Raw genomic sequence first — 13663 nt, 5'->3', positions numbered from 1 at the left:
CAAATCTCTATATCTGGATACGGAATGACTGAAAAAAGTTATGTCTCCAGTGTCAAAATGTGTGTAATGCACTAGTAATTAATTTCCTTTATTGACCAGTGAGGTAGCCATGTATGGAGGTGCTGTAGAGTGAAAATCAAGTTTCAAATGGGCAGTGATCCCTGTGCCTGGATAGCTCAGTCGGTAGAGCATCAGACTTTTAATCTGAGGGTCCAGGGTTCAAGTCACGGTTCAGGCGTACCTTTGCTTCTTTTACAAAAAATTAAGCAGGAAATATGAATTGCTCATTCTAATATGTGCTATTTCTGATGGCATCGCAACCTTGGGCAATATGACTCTAAGGTAGTGGAGTCCAGAGTTCTTGGAGGCTTTGCCAACATTTCAAGCCTGACTGTGCTTCTAAATAGCATGAAATAGCAATCTTTGTACAAAGTTTTAACATTGGGGAGACATATTGGTCGAAAAAAAAGCAGACAGGCGCTGCTGACATTCAAACTCAGGATCTCCTGTTTACTAGACAGGCGCTTTAACCAACTAAGCCACAGCACCTTTTTTGCATCTGGTCTCCTTTCCTTCCTCATGTAATCATTTAGAAGTGAAATCCACTTTTTTTAAGGCTAGGCTTCTGTAGCAATATAACTTTTCAAAATGTTTTCCAATTGACTGAAACTCCATTGCACAAAACGAGCATGTCATTAATCGTCGATTTAGAGTGGACTGCATTGCCCAGTGTGTGCATTGAGGAGCACATGTTCGTCTTTACTGGGGAGCAAGTTTGCACTCATGAATGTGGCAAAACATTCAAATCCGTAAGTGGGTGAACATTAAAGTCCTAGATGCTGCAAATCTCTATATCTGGATACGGAATGACTGAAAAAAGTTATGTCTCCAGTGTCAAAATGTGTGTAATGCACTAGTAATTCATTTCCTTTATTGCCCAGTGAGGTAGCCATGTATGGAGGTGCTGTAGAGTGAAAATCAAGTTTCAAATGGGCAGTAATCCCTGTGCCTGGATAGCTCAGTCGGTAGAGCATCAGACTTTTAATCTGAGGGTCCAGGGTTCAAGTCCCTGTTCAGGCGTACCTTTGCTTCTTTTACAAAAAATTAAGCAGGAAATATGAATTGCTCATTCTAATATGTGCTATTTCTGATGGCATCGCAACCTTGGGCAATATGACTCTAAGGTAGTGGAGTCCAGAGTTCTTGGATGCTTTGCCAACATTTCAAGCCTGAATGTGCTTCTAAATAGCATGAAATAGCAATCTTTGTACAAAGTTTTAATATTGGGGAGACAGATTGGTCGAAAAAAAAGCAGACAGGCGCTGCTGAGATTCGAACTCAGGATCTCCTGTTTACTAGACAGGCGCTTTAACCAACTAAGCCGCAGCACCTTTTTTGCATCTGGTCTCCTTTCCTTCCTCATGTAATCATTTAGAAGTGAAATCCACTTTTTTAAGGCTGGGCTTCTGTTGCAATATAACTTTTCAAAATGTTTTCCAATTGACTGAAACTCCATTGCACAAAACGAGCATGTCATTAATCGTCGATTTAGAGTGGACTGCATTGCCCAGTGTGTGCATTGAGGAGCACATGTTCGTCTTTACTGGGGAGCAAGTTTGCACTCATGAATGTGGCAAAACATTCAAATCCGTAAGTGGGTGACCATTAAAGTCCTACATGCTGCAAATCTCTATATCTGGATACGGAATGACTGAAAAAAGTTATGTCTCCAGTGTCAAAATGTGTGTAATGCACTAGTAATTCATTTCCTTTATTGACCAGTGAGGTAGCCATGTATGGAGGTGCTGTAGAGTGAAAATCAAGTTTCAAATGGGCAGTGATCCCTGTGCCTGGATAGCTCAGTCGGTAGAGCATCAGACTTTTAATCTGAGGGTCCAGGGTTCAAGTCCCTGTTCAGGCGTACCTTTGCTTCTTTTACAAAAAATTAAGCAGGAAATATGAATTGCTCATTCTAATATGTGCTATTTCTGATGGCATCGCAACCTTGGGCAATATGACTCTAAGGTAGTGGAGTCCAGAGTTCTTGGAGGCTTTGCCAACATTTCAAGCCTGACTGTGCTTCTAAATAGCATGAAATAGCAATCTTTGTACAAAGTTTTAACATTGGGGAGACATATTGGTCGAAAAAAAAGCAGACAGGCGCTGCTGACATTCAAACTCAGGATCTCCTGTTTACTAGACAGGCGCTTTAACCAACTAAGCCACAGCACCTTTTTTGCATCTGGTCTCCTTTCCTTCCTCATGTAATCATTTAGAAGTGAAATCCACTTTTTTTAAGGCTAGGCTTCTGTAGCAATATAACTTTTCAAAATGTTTTCCAATTGACTGAAACTCCATTGCACAAAACGAGCATGTCATTAATCGTCGATTTAGAGTGGACTGCATTGCCCAGTGTGTGCATTGAGGAGCACATGTTCGTCTTTACTGGGGAGCAAGTTTGCACTCATGAATGTGGCAAAACATTCAAATCCGTAAGTGGGTGAACATTAAAGTCCTAGATGCTGCAAATCTCTATATCTGGATACGGAATGACTGAAAAAAGTTATGTCTCCAGTGTCAAAATGTGTGTAATGCACTAGTAATTCATTTCCTTTATTGCCCAGTGAGGTAGCCATGTATGGAGGTGCTGTAGAGTGAAAATCAAGTTTCAAATGGGCAGTAATCCCTGTGCCTGGATAGCTCAGTCGGTAGAGCATCAGACTTTTAATCTGAGGGTCCAGGGTTCAAGTCCCTGTTCAGGCGTACCTTTGCTTCTTTTACAAAAAATTAAGCAGGAAATATGAATTGCTCATTCTAATATGTGCTATTTCTGATGGCATCGCAACCTTGGGCAATATGACTCTAAGGTAGTGGAGTCCAGAGTTCTTGGATGCTTTGCCAACATTTCAAGCCTGACTGTGCTTCTAAATAGCATGAAATAGCAATCTTTGTACAAAGTTTTAATATTGGGGAGACAGATTGGTCGAAAAAAAAGCAGACAGGCGCTGCTGAGATTCGAACTCAGGATCTCCTGTTTACTAGACAGGCGCTTTAACCAACTAAGCCGCAGCACCTTTTTTGCATCTGGTCTCCTTTCCTTCCTCATGTAATCATTTAGAAGTGAAATCCACTTTTTTAAGGCTGGGCTTCTGTTGCAATATAACTTTTCAAAATGTTTTCCAATTGACTGAAACTCCATTGCACAAAACGAGCATGTCATTAATCGTCGATTTAGAGTGGACTGCATTGCCCAGTGTGTGCATTGAGGAGCACATGTTCGTCTTTACTGGGGAGCAAGTTTGCACTCATGAATGTGGCAAAACATTCAAATCCGTAAGTGGGTGACCATTAAAGTCCTACATGCTGCAAATCTCTATATCTGGATACGGAATGACTGAAAAAAGTTATGTCTCCAGTGTCAAAATGTGTGTAATGCACTAGTAATTCATTTCCTTTATTGACCAGTGAGGTAGCCATGTATGGAGGTGCTGTAGAGTGAAAATCAAGTTTCAAATGGGCAGTGATCCCTGTGCCTGGATAGCTCAGTCGGTAGAGCATCAGACTTTTAATCTGAGGGTCCAGGGTTCAAGTCCCTGTTCAGGCGTACCTTTGCTTCTTTTACAAAAAATTAAGCAGGAAATATGAATTGCTCATTCTAATATGTGCTATTTCTGATGGCATCGCAACCTTGGGCAATATGACTCTAAGGTAGTGGAGTCCAGAGTTCTTGGAGGCTTTGCCAACATTTCAAGCCTGACTGTGCTTCTAAATAGCATGAAATAGCAATCTTTGTACAAAGTTTTAACATTGGGGAGACAGATTGGTCGAAAAAAAAGCAGACAGGCGCTGCTGAGATTCAAACTCAGGATCTCCTGTTTACTAGACAGGCGCTTTAACCAACTAAGCCACAGCACCTTTTTTGCATCTGGTCTCCTTTCCTTCCTCATGTAATCATTTAGAAGTGAAATCCACTTTTTTTAAGGCTAGGCTTCTGTAGCAATATAACTTTTCAAAATGTTTTCCAATTGACTGAAACTCCATTGCACAAAACGAGCATGTCATTAATCGTCGATTTAGAGTGGACTGCATTGCCCAGTGTGTGCATTGAGGAGCACATGTTCGTCTTTACTGGGGAGCAAGTTTGCACTCATGAATGTGGCAAAACATTCAAATCCGTAAGTGGGTGAACATTAAAGTCCTAGATGCTGCAAATCTCTATATCTGGATACGGAATGACTGAAAAAAGTTATGTCTCCAGTGTCAAAATGTGTGTAATGCACTAGTAATTCATTTCCTTTATTGCCCAGTGAGGTAGCCATGTATGGAGGTGCTGTAGAGTGAAAATCAAGTTTCAAATGGGCAGTGATCCCTGTGCCTGGATAGCTCAGTCGGTAGAGCATCAGACTTTTCATCTGAGGGTCCAGGGTTCAAGTCCCTGTTCAGGCGTACCTTTGCTTCTTTTACAAAAAATTAAGCAGGAAATATGAATTGCTCATTCTAATATGTGCTATTTCTGATGGCATCGCAACCTTGGGCAATATGACTCTAAGGTAGTGGAGTCCAGAGTTCTTGGATGCTTTGCCAACATTTCAAGCCTGACTGTGCTTCTAAATAGCATGAAATAGCAATCTTTGTACAAAGTTTTAATATTGGGGAGACAGATTGGTCGAAAAAAAAGCAGACAGGCGCTGGTGAGATTCGAACTCAGGATCTCCTGTTTACTAGACAGGCGCTTTAACCAACTAAGCCACAGCACCTTTTTTGCATCTGGTCTCCTTTCCTTCCTCATGTAATCATTTAGAAGTGAAATCCACTTTTTTAACGCTGGGCTTCTGTTGCAATATAACTTTTCAAAATGTTTTCCAATTGACTGAAACTCCATTGCACAAAACGAGCATGTCATTAATCGTCGATTTAGAGTGGACTGCATTGCCCAGTGTGTGCATTGAGGAGCACATGTTCGTCTTTACTGGGGAGCAAGTTTGCACTCATGAATGTGGCAAAACATTCAAATCCGTAAGTGGGTGAACATTAAAGTCCTAGATGCTGCAAATCTCTATATCTGGATACGGAATGACTGAAAAAAGTTATGTCTCCAGTGTCAAAATGTGTGTAATGCACTAGTAATTAATTTCCTTTATTGACCAGTGAGGTAGCCATGTATGGAGGTGCTGTAGAGTGAAAATCAAGTTTCAAATGGGCAGTGATCCCTGTGCCTGGATAGCTCAGTCGGTAGAGCATCAGACTTTTAATCTGAGGGTCCAGGGTTCAAGTCACGGTTCAGGCGTACCTTTGCTTCTTTTACAAAAAATTAAGCAGGAAATATGAATTGCTCATTCTAATATGTGCTATTTCTGATGGCATCGCAACCTTGGGCAATATGACTCTAAGGTAGTGGAGTCCAGAGTTCTTGGAGGCTTTGCCAACATTTCAAGCCTGACTGTGCTTCTAAATAGCATGAAATAGCAATCTTTGTACAAAGTTTTAACATTGGGGAGACAGATTGGTCGAAAAAAAAGCAGACAGGCGCTGCTGACATTCAAACTCAGGATCTCCTGTTTACTAGACAGGCGCTTTAACCAACTAAGCCACAGCACCTTTTTTGCATCTGGTCTCCTTTCCTTCCTCATGTAATCATTTAGAAGTGAAATCCACTTTTTTAACGCTGGGCTTCTGTTGCAATATAACTTTTCAAAATGTTTTCCAATTGACTGAAACTCCATTGCACAAAACGAGCATGTCATTAATCGTCGATTTAGAGTGGACTGCATTGCCCAGTGTGTGCATTGAGGAGCACATGTTCGTCTTTACTGGGGAGCAAGTTTGCACTCATGAATGTGGCAAAACATTCAAATCCGTAAGTGGGTGAACATTAAAGTCCTAGATGCTGCAAATCTCTATATCTGGATACGGAATGACTGAAAAAAGTTATGTCTCCAGTGTCAAAATGTGTGTAATGCACTAGTAATTCATTTCCTTTATTGACCAGTGAGGTAGCCATGTATGGAGGTGCTGTAGAGTGAAAATCAAGTTTCAAATGGGCAGTGATCCCTGTGCCTGGATAGCTCAGTCGGTAGAGCATCAGACTTTTAATCTGAGGGTCCAGGGTTCAAGTCACGGTTCAGGCGTACCTTTGCTTCTTTTACAAAAAATTAAGCAGGAAATATGAATTGCTCATTCTAATATGTGCTATTTCTGATGGCATCGCAACCTTGGGCAATATGACTCTAAGGTAGTGGAGTCCAGAGTTCTTGGAGGCTTTGCCAACATTTCAAGCCTGACTGTGCTTCTAAATAGCATGAAATAGCAATCTTTGTACAAAGTTTTAACATTGGGGAGACATATTGGTCGAAAAAAAAGCAGACAGGCGCTGCTGACATTCAAACTCAGGATCTCCTGTTTACTAGACAGGCGCTTTAACCAACTAAGCCACAGCACCTTTTTTGCATCTGGTCTCCTTTCCTTCCTCATGTAATCATTTAGAAGTGAAATCCACTTTTTTTAAGGCTAGGCTTCTGTAGCAATATAACTTTTCAAAATGTTTTCCAATTGACTGAAACTCCATTGCACAAAACGAGCATGTCATTAATCGTCGATTTAGAGTGGACTGCATTGCCCAGTGTGTGCATTGAGGAGCACATGTTCGTCTTTACTGGGGAGCAAGTTTGCACTCATGAATGTGGCAAAACATTCAAATCCGTAAGTGGGTGAACATTAAAGTCCTAGATGCTGCAAATCTCTATATCTGGATACGGAATGACTGAAAAAAGTTATGTCTCCAGTGTCAAAATGTGTGTAATGCACTAGTAATTCATTTCCTTTATTGCCCAGTGAGGTAGCCATGTATGGAGGTGCTGTAGAGTGAAAATCAAGTTTCAAATGGGCAGTAATCCCTGTGCCTGGATAGCTCAGTCGGTAGAGCATCAGACTTTTAATCTGAGGGTCCAGGGTTCAAGTCCCTGTTCAGGCGTACCTTTGCTTCTTTTACAAAAAATTAAGCAGGAAATATGAATTGCTCATTCTAATATGTGCTATTTCTGATGGCATCGCAACCTTGGGCAATATGACTCTAAGGTAGTGGAGTCCAGAGTTCTTGGATGCTTTGCCAACATTTCAAGCCTGACTGTGCTTCTAAATAGCATGAAATAGCAATCTTTGTACAAAGTTTTAATATTGGGGAGACAGATTGGTCGAAAAAAAAGCAGACAGGCGCTGCTGAGATTCGAACTCAGGATCTCCTGTTTACTAGACAGGCGCTTTAACCAACTAAGCCGCAGCACCTTTTTTGCATCTGGTCTCCTTTCCTTCCTCATGTAATCATTTAGAAGTGAAATCCACTTTTTTAAGGCTGGGCTTCTGTTGCAATATAACTTTTCAAAATGTTTTCCAATTGACTGAAACTCCATTGCACAAAACGAGCATGTCATTAATCGTCGATTTAGAGTGGACTGCATTGCCCAGTGTGTGCATTGAGGAGCACATGTTCGTCTTTACTGGGGAGCAAGTTTGCACTCATGAATGTGGCAAAACATTCAAATCCGTAAGTGGGTGACCATTAAAGTCCTACATGCTGCAAATCTCTATATCTGGATACGGAATGACTGAAAAAAGTTATGTCTCCAGTGTCAAAATGTGTGTAATGCACTAGTAATTCATTTCCTTTATTGACCAGTGAGGTAGCCATGTATGGAGGTGCTGTAGAGTGAAAATCAAGTTTCAAATGGGCAGTGATCCCTGTGCCTGGATAGCTCAGTCGGTAGAGCATCAGACTTTTAATCTGAGGGTCCAGGGTTCAAGTCCCTGTTCAGGCGTACCTTTGCTTCTTTTACAAAAAATTAAGCAGGAAATATGAATTGCTCATTCTAATATGTGCTATTTCTGATGGCATCGCAACCTTGGGCAATATGACTCTAAGGTAGTGGAGTCCAGAGTTCTTGGAGGCTTTGCCAACATTTCAAGCCTGACTGTGCTTCTAAATAGCATGAAATAGCAATCTTTGTACAAAGTTTTAACATTGGGGAGACAGATTGGTCGAAAAAAAAGCAGACAGGCGCTGCTGAGATTCAAACTCAGGATCTCCTGTTTACTAGACAGGCGCTTTAACCAACTAAGCCACAGCACCTTTTTTGCATCTGGTCTCCTTTCCTTCCTCATGTAATCATTTAGAAGTGAAATCCACTTTTTTTAAGGCTAGGCTTCTGTAGCAATATAACTTTTCAAAATGTTTTCCAATTGACTGAAACTCCATTGCACAAAACGAGCATGTCATTAATCGTCGATTTAGAGTGGACTGCATTGCCCAGTGTGTGCATTGAGGAGCACATGTTCGTCTTTACTGGGGAGCAAGTTTGCACTCATGAATGTGGCAAAACATTCAAATCCGTAAGTGGGTGAACATTAAAGTCCTAGATGCTGCAAATCTCTATATCTGGATACGGAATGACTGAAAAAAGTTATGTCTCCAGTGTCAAAATGTGTGTAATGCACTAGTAATTCATTTCCTTTATTGCCCAGTGAGGTAGCCATGTATGGAGGTGCTGTAGAGTGAAAATCAAGTTTCAAATGGGCAGTGATCCCTGTGCCTGGATAGCTCAGTCGGTAGAGCATCAGACTTTTCATCTGAGGGTCCAGGGTTCAAGTCCCTGTTCAGGCGTACCTTTGCTTCTTTTACAAAAAATTAAGCAGGAAATATGAATTGCTCATTCTAATATGTGCTATTTCTGATGGCATCGCAACCTTGGGCAATATGACTCTAAGGTAGTGGAGTCCAGAGTTCTTGGATGCTTTGCCAACATTTCAAGCCTGACTGTGCTTCTAAATAGCATGAAATAGCAATCTTTGTACAAAGTTTTAATATTGGGGAGACAGATTGGTCGAAAAAAAAGCAGACAGGCGCTGGTGAGATTCGAACTCAGGATCTCCTGTTTACTAGACAGGCGCTTTAACCAACTAAGCCACAGCACCTTTTTTGCATCTGGTCTCCTTTCCTTCCTCATGTAATCATTTAGAAGTGAAATCCACTTTTTTAACGCTGGGCTTCTGTTGCAATATAACTTTTCAAAATGTTTTCCAATTGACTGAAACTCCATTGCACAAAACGAGCATGTCATTAATCGTCGATTTAGAGTGGACTGCATTGCCCAGTGTGTGCATTGAGGAGCACATGTTCGTCTTTACTGGGGAGCAAGTTTGCACTCATGAATGTGGCAAAACATTCAAATCCGTAAGTGGGTGAACATTAAAGTCCTAGATGCTGCAAATCTCTATATCTGGATACGGAATGACTGAAAAAAGTTATGTCTCCAGTGTCAAAATGTGTGTAATGCACTAGTAATTAATTTCCTTTATTGACCAGTGAGGTAGCCATGTATGGAGGTGCTGTAGAGTGAAAATCAAGTTTCAAATGGGCAGTGATCCCTGTGCCTGGATAGCTCAGTCGGTAGAGCATCAGACTTTTAATCTGAGGGTCCAGGGTTCAAGTCACGGTTCAGGCGTACCTTTGCTTCTTTTACAAAAAATTAAGCAGGAAATATGAATTGCTCATTCTAATATGTGCTATTTCTGATGGCATCGCAACCTTGGGCAATATGACTCTAAGGTAGTGGAGTCCAGAGTTCTTGGAGGCTTTGCCAACATTTCAAGCCTGACTGTGCTTCTAAATAGCATGAAATAGCAATCTTTGTACAAAGTTTTAACATTGGGGAGACAGATTGGTCGAAAAAAAAGCAGACAGGCGCTGCTGACATTCAAACTCAGGATCTCCTGTTTACTAGACAGGCGCTTTAACCAACTAAGCCACAGCACCTTTTTTGCATCTGGTCTCCTTTCCTTCCTCATGTAATCATTTAGAAGTGAAATCCACTTTTTTAACGCTGGGCTTCTGTTGCAATATAACTTTTCAAAATGTTTTCCAATTGACTGAAACTCCATTGCACAAAACGAGCATGTCATTAATCGTCGATTTAGAGTGGACTGCATTGCCCAGTGTGTGCATTGAGGAGCACATGTTCGTCTTTACTGGGGAGCAAGTTTGCACTCATGAATGTGGCAAAACATTCAAATCCGTAAGTGGGTGAACATTAAAGTCCTAGATGCTGCAAATCTCTATATCTGGATACGGAATGACTGAAAAAAGTTATGTCTCCAGTGTCAAAATGTGTGTAATGCACTAGTAATTAATTTCCTTTATTGACCAGTGAGGTAGCCATGTATGGAGGTGCTGTAGAGTGAAAATCAAGTTTCAAATGGGCAGTGATCCCTGTGCCTGGATAGCTCAGTCGGTAGAGCATCAGACTTTTAATCTGAGGGTCCAGGGTTCAAGTCACGGTTCAGGCGTACCTTTGCTTCTTTTACAAAAAATTAAGCAGGAAATATGAATTGCTCATTCTAATATGTGCTATTTCTGATGGCATCGCAACCTTGGGCAATATGACTCTAAGGTAGTGGAGTCCAGAGTTCTTGGAGGCTTTGCCAACATTTCAAGCCTGACTGTGCTTCTAAATAGCATGAAATAGCAATCTTTGTACAAAGTTTTAACATTGGGGAGACATATTGGTCGAAAAAAAAGCAGACAGGCGCTGCTGACATTCAAACTCAGGATCTCCTGTTTACTAGACAGGCGCTTTAACCAACTAAGCCACAGCACCTTTTTTGCATCTGGTCTCCTTTCCTTCCTCATGTAATCATTTAGAAGTGAAATCCACTTTTTTTAAGGCTAGGCTTCTGTAGCAATATAACTTTTCAAAATGTTTTCCAATTGACTGAAACTCCATTGCACAAAACGAGCATGTCATTAATCGTCGATTTAGAGTGGACTGCATTGCCCAGTGTGTGCATTGAGGAGCACATGTTCGTCTTTACTGGGGAGCAAGTTTGCACTCATGAATGTGGCAAAACATTCAAATCCGTAAGTGGGTGAACATTAAAGTCCTAGATGCTGCAAATCTCTATATCTGGATACGGAATGACTGAAAAAAGTTATGTCTCCAGTGTCAAAATGTGTGTAATGCACTAGTAATTCATTTCCTTTATTGCCCAGTGAGGTAGCCATGTATGGAGGTGCTGTAGAGTGAAAATCAAGTTTCAAATGGGCAGTAATCCCTGTGCCTGGATAGCTCAGTCGGTAGAGCATCAGACTTTTAATCTGAGGGTCCAGGGTTCAAGTCCCTGTTCAGGCGTACCTTTGCTTCTTTTACAAAAAATTAAGCAGGAAATATGAATTGCTCATTCTAATATGTGCTATTTCTGATGGCATCGCAACCTTGGGCAATATGACTCTAAGGTAGTGGAGTCCAGAGTTCTTGGATGCTTTGCCAACATTTCAAGCCTGACTGTGCTTCTAAATAGCATGAAATAGCAATCTTTGTACAAAGTTTTAATATTGGGGAGACAGATTGGTCGAAAAAAAAGCAGACAGGCGCTGCTGAGATTCGAACTCAGGATCTCCTGTTTACTAGACAGGCGCTTTAACCAACTAAGCCGCAGCACCTTTTTTGCATCTGGTCTCCTTTCCTTCCTCATGTAATCATTTAGAAGTGAAATCCACTTTTTTAAGGCTGGGCTTCTGTTGCAATATAACTTTTCAAAATGTTTTCCAATTGACTGAAACTCCATTGCACAAAACGAGCATGTCATTAATCGTCGATTTAGAGTGGACTGCATTGCCCAGTGTGTGCATTGAGGAGCACATGTTCGTCTTTACTGGGGAGCAAGTTTGCACTCATGAATGTGGCAAAACATTCAAATCCGTAAGTGGGTGACCATTAAAGTCCTACATGCTGCAAATCTCTATATCTGGATACGGAATGACTGAAAAAAGTTATGTCTCCAGTGTCAAAATGTGTGTAATGCACTAGTAATTCATTTCCTTTATTGACCAGTGAGGTAGCCATGTATGGAGGTGCTGTAGAGTGAAAATCAAGTTTCAAATGGGCAGTGATCCCTGTGCCTGGATAGCTCAGTCGGTAGAGCATCAGACTTTTAATCTGAGGGTCCAGGGTTCAAGTCCCTGTTCAGGCGTACCTTTGCTTCTTTTACAAAAAATTAAGCAGGAAATATGAATTGCTCATTCTAATATGTGCTATTTCTGATGGCATCGCAACCTTGGGCAATATGACTCTAAGGTAGTGGAGTCCAGAGTTCTTGGAGGCTTTGCCAACATTTCAAGCCTGACTGTGCTTCTAAATAGCATGAAATAGCAATCTTTGTACAAAGTTTTAACATTGGGGAGACAGATTGGTCGAAAAAAAAGCAGACAGGCGCTGCTGAGATTCAAACTCAGGATCTCCTGTTTACTAGACAGGCGCTTTAACCAACTAAGCCACAGCACCTTTTTTGCATCTGGTCTCCTTTCCTTCCTCATGTAATCATTTAGAAGTGAAATCCACTTTTTTTAAGGCTAGGCTTCTGTAGCAATATAACTTTTCAAAATGTTTTCCAATTGACTGAAACTCCATTGCACAAAACGAGCATGTCATTAATCGTCGATTTAGAGTGGACTGCATTGCCCAGTGTGTGCATTGAGGAGCACATGTTCGTCTTTACTGGGGAGCAAGTTTGCACTCATGAATGTGGCAAAACATTCAAATCCGTAAGTGGGTGAACATTAAAGTCCTAGATGCTGCAAATCTCTATATCTGGATACGGAATGACTGAAAAAAGTTATGTCTCCAGTGTCAAAATGTGTGTAATGCACTAGTAATTCATTTCCTTTATTGCCCAGTGAGGTAGCCATGTATGGAGGTGCTGTAGAGTGAAAATCAAGTTTCAAATGGGCAGTGATCCCTGTGCCTGGATAGCTCAGTCGGTAGAGCATCAGACTTTTCATCTGAGGGTCCAGGGTTCAAGTCCCTGTTCAGGCGTACCTTTGCTTCTTTTACAAAAAATTAAGCAGGAAATATGAATTGCTCATTCTAATATGTGCTATTTCTGATGGCATCGCAACCTTGGGCAATATGACTCTAAGGTAGTGGAGTCCAGAGTTCTTGGATGCTTTGCCAACATTTCAAGCCTGACTGTGCTTCTAAATAGCATGAAATAGCAATCTTTGTACAAAGTTTTAATATTGGGGAGACAGATTGGTCGAAAAAAAAGCAGACAGGCGCTGGTGAGATTCGAACTCAGGATCTCCTGTTTACTAGACAGGCGCTTTAACCAACTAAGCCACAGCACCTTTTTTGCATCTGGTCTCCTTTCCTTCCTCATGTAATCATTTAGAAGTGAAATCCACTTTTTTAACGCTGGGCTTCTGTTGCAATATAACTTTTCAAAATGTTTTCCAATTGACTGAAACTCCATTGCACAAAACGAGCATGTCATTAATCGTCGATTTAGAGTGGACTGCATTGCCCAGTGTGTGCATTGAGGAGCACATGTTCGTCTTTACTGGGGAGCAAGTTTGCACTCATGAATGTGGCAAAACATTCAAATCCGTAAGTGGGTGAACATTAAAGTCCTAGATGCTGCAAATCTCTATATCTGGATACGGAATGACTGAAAAAAGTTATGTCTCCAGTGTCAAAATGTGTGTAATGCACTAGTAATTAATTTCCTTTATTGACCAGTGAGGTAGCCATGTATGGAGGTGCTGTAGAGTGAAAATCAAGTTTCAAATGGGCAGTGATCCCTGTGCCTGGATAGCTCAGTCGGTAGAGCATCAGACTTT

General features: G+C 41.2%; 8 non-coding genes across 8 annotated transcripts; all 8 read left to right on the top strand.

The window, feature by feature from the left end:
* Nucleotides 1-1007: 1007 nt before the first annotated feature.
* Nucleotides 1008-1080, top strand: TRNAK-UUU (transfer RNA lysine (anticodon UUU)). The gene has a single exon. It is a non-coding gene; the product is annotated as a tRNA-Lys (tRNA).
* A 768-nt stretch (nucleotides 1081-1848) lies between these two features.
* Nucleotides 1849-1921, top strand: TRNAK-UUU (transfer RNA lysine (anticodon UUU)). The gene has a single exon. It is a non-coding gene; the product is annotated as a tRNA-Lys (tRNA).
* A 769-nt stretch (nucleotides 1922-2690) lies between these two features.
* TRNAK-UUU (transfer RNA lysine (anticodon UUU)) lies at nucleotides 2691-2763 on the top strand. Its single transcript has one exon. It is a non-coding gene; the product is annotated as a tRNA-Lys (tRNA).
* Nucleotides 2764-3531: 768 nt separating this feature from the next.
* Nucleotides 3532-3604, top strand: TRNAK-UUU (transfer RNA lysine (anticodon UUU)). Its single transcript has one exon. It is a non-coding gene; the product is annotated as a tRNA-Lys (tRNA).
* A 3293-nt stretch (nucleotides 3605-6897) lies between these two features.
* TRNAK-UUU (transfer RNA lysine (anticodon UUU)) lies at nucleotides 6898-6970 on the top strand. The gene has a single exon. It is a non-coding gene; the product is annotated as a tRNA-Lys (tRNA).
* A 768-nt stretch (nucleotides 6971-7738) lies between these two features.
* TRNAK-UUU (transfer RNA lysine (anticodon UUU)) lies at nucleotides 7739-7811 on the top strand. The gene has a single exon. It is a non-coding gene; the product is annotated as a tRNA-Lys (tRNA).
* A 3293-nt stretch (nucleotides 7812-11104) lies between these two features.
* On the top strand, nucleotides 11105-11177 carry TRNAK-UUU (transfer RNA lysine (anticodon UUU)). The gene has a single exon. It is a non-coding gene; the product is annotated as a tRNA-Lys (tRNA).
* Nucleotides 11178-11945: 768 nt separating this feature from the next.
* On the top strand, nucleotides 11946-12018 carry TRNAK-UUU (transfer RNA lysine (anticodon UUU)). Its single transcript has one exon. It is a non-coding gene; the product is annotated as a tRNA-Lys (tRNA).
* The last annotated feature ends 1645 nt before the right edge of the window (nucleotides 12019-13663 follow it).

This window comes from Ambystoma mexicanum, unplaced genomic scaffold (genome assembly GCF_040938575.1).
Source record: "Ambystoma mexicanum isolate Mex_15411 unplaced genomic scaffold, UKY_AmexF1_1 Mex_scaf1, whole genome shotgun sequence".
Taxonomy (NCBI): Eukaryota; Metazoa; Chordata; class Amphibia; order Caudata; family Ambystomatidae; genus Ambystoma; species Ambystoma mexicanum.
Note: the sequence above shows the minus strand (reverse complement) of the source record. Positions and strands in the feature narration are given on the sequence as shown.